Source organism: Etheostoma spectabile, chromosome 1 (genome assembly GCF_008692095.1).
Source record: "Etheostoma spectabile isolate EspeVRDwgs_2016 chromosome 1, UIUC_Espe_1.0, whole genome shotgun sequence".
Classification (NCBI taxonomy): Eukaryota; Metazoa; Chordata; class Actinopteri; order Perciformes; family Percidae; genus Etheostoma; species Etheostoma spectabile.
Genome location: NC_045733.1, coordinates 27682076 through 27684746, shown reverse-complemented (window position 1 = coordinate 27684746; position 2671 = coordinate 27682076). Strand labels below are relative to the sequence as shown.

The following is a 2671-nucleotide window of genomic DNA, read 5'->3' as shown; positions in this document are numbered from 1 at the left end:
TATATATATGGTATTCGGATAATAATCAATACAACTCATGACAAAGCAAGTGAAGATATAAATGTGGGTTTACAACATTGCAGCATAGCAGGTTATGACAAGGGTAATTATTGAGATTAATTATTCTGATAAGTCTGTTCATACAGCGCCAACAGTTTCATTGTTCATTGTTTCGTACCAAGAATTGGTCTCACACAGTAGGAACAAGAGCACTGCCGATTGAATATTGTGCTGTATGATGCAAACATTAGAACACTACCGGCATGTGGAGTTTTTAATGCTTATTTCTCTAACGAGGGTGTGATATAGACTTTATGGTAAAATCTACAAGAAACAGTTGAGGCTATTCAGGATTTTCCAAAGTTTGCCGTGATTAAACTAATTCTTATTATGACGATTATATTCTAGTGGAAAGAGAAGTACTTCCACTCTTGGTTATGGGTAACCAGAGTACAAAGTCATGTGATCCTGCGGGGCCTGTGGTGGGTGAGATGGTAAAGACCATATTGGTCAACCAAGTTTAGGTTTCTACAAAATGGTTCATTGATTCATTATTGTTGGCTGAAAATAATAGTCAAGTGAACTGAGTAACTTGGTCATTTTTGGGTTTGTTTTTCTGGGGGGTATTTCTGAACAGGAAACACATTTCTCCAACGCACCTGCAGGACCCGTGGTGGATGGGATGGTAAAGACATATGGTTCTGCCTGTATAGAAGGCCTACCGTATTGGTCTACAAAGTTTGGGTTTCCACAAAATTAAAAGTTACATTGTTAATTTATGTGACAATCTAATCTGCTTTTACATTTCAGTTGTTTTTAACTGCTCTTCAATGTTTGATTCCTTATACTGCACTGTTACTTTTAATGTCATATTTGATCTGTTTTTAATTTCTTAATAGTTTTAATGGCTCTTTAATGTTTTATGTAAAGCACTTTGAATTGCCTTGTTGCTGAAATGTGCTATGCAAATAAACCTGCATTGCCTGCCTTGCATGGAAACACTGATTACTATCTGAACAACCACAGAGCGCTGAATTAACAGAAGAATGGAAATTGTAGCTTAAGCTCTCTCAGTAGGTGGTCTGTTTGAGGTAGAGTTACGCTGATTAGTAGCTCCTGAAGCAGAGGCTAATTACTACAACAACCTCCACTCCAGTCAGAAAGAAAACCAAAGTTGCTTTGACAAACTCATATGAGAACAGCGTAGGATAAATCACACTTAACACTTAACAGTGAAGACAGTGTAACTTAGTGGTACATTTGGTATGGTGCATATTTCATGTTTCCGGATCTGTCATGCTGTTACATTTTGTGGTCTGTAAAATGAAAATATGGCATAATTCGGATCTGTTATACTGATAACAATGACTATCGACCACCTTCCTCCAAACTTTTTGATACATTGGATTTGAATTTTATTGGATTGGATTATTTATTGATGAGTCAAATTTGCTTTGCTTTCAGGCTTTAGAAGTTCCAAGCAATAATCCACATATTGCACACTGTCTGTAGAATGGGAAACATTATTTGTGGCCACATGGGTGACAGTCCCAATCAATCTGGCTTTGGCAGGTAGGACTGATCTATTGAGGCCACACGTACACTGCTCCAAGGTCAGCGTACTTTCATCATCATGCACAAGCACAGACTATTCACCAGTGTGGTGCATCAAAATTGTATTACAAAACCCTTGCGGAAATCATCTGATTGATTTCCTTGCATTTTATGATAAATTGGGTTTATATGTTTTTATAAGCCTATGGGATACCATTTTTCCCAACACACAGAAGACCATTTCGTCAGACAGACACATTTATAACTATTCATCAGGTGACCTTAGGGGATTGGCAGTTGTATTAGTATACAGACAAAAAACATAAACACACCAGATACCAACAGTCAGTCACACATATAGTTAACTAAAATGGATATGTGTATTCTTAAAACATCTTGTATTTGGCAAAACTGTTTTAACTTTACTGTATAACTTACATCCTTCAAAGTTTGACAGCCACTAAGTTTGCATCATAAGTGCAATGATTTTTGCGCAAGTATGATGTGCCAATTCCTTTCCATCTGCCGAGACGCCAGAGCGAGAGACGAATGATGTAGAAGACTTAGCTCTGCTTGTTTCCATCTTCTTAATGTGCCTCAGAGAGGCCTGCTGTTGTCAGGAGACTCGCTAGACGTTGGTCTCCAGAGAGCTGAACAAGATAAACACTGCTATAGGAGGCAGTGGAGACTTTCAGAGTTGCATAAATAACCCTGTATGGAGTAGAGGACAAGGTGTTCTGCTCTGCTCTTTTTGCACAGATGGAACTGTTAAAGCTGCATTAAACTGCAAGTCAACAAGGAGTATAATATGAGCAAATCAAGTTCTGTTGGCTAAACTGTTAGCAAACACTTGAAAACTTAAGGCTCTTTCAGAAAAATAGCAATACTGTATGAGCAGTCTTCTCTCTGACCAATAGTGCAATTTCCATTGCCATATAAGCCCTGGTTTATTTACACTGATCACTTCAAGCTGGATATGTAGCAAACAATTGGCTTATGTTAAAGTTCCAATGGAATTGAAAATTCCACTTTATGAGTTTTTTTTTAACATTAATATGCTCTCCCCAAGCTTGTCTATGGTCCCCCAGTGGCTAGGAATGGCGATAGGTGTAAACCG

At 38.0% G+C, this 2671-nt stretch overlaps 1 long non-coding RNA gene across 1 annotated transcript in view; it reads right to left on the bottom strand.

Moving 5' to 3' along the window:
* Positions 1 to 2671, bottom strand: part of LOC116693023 (uncharacterized) — a 33646-nt gene that overhangs the window by 6436 nt on the left and 24539 nt on the right. The window lies entirely within an intron of this gene.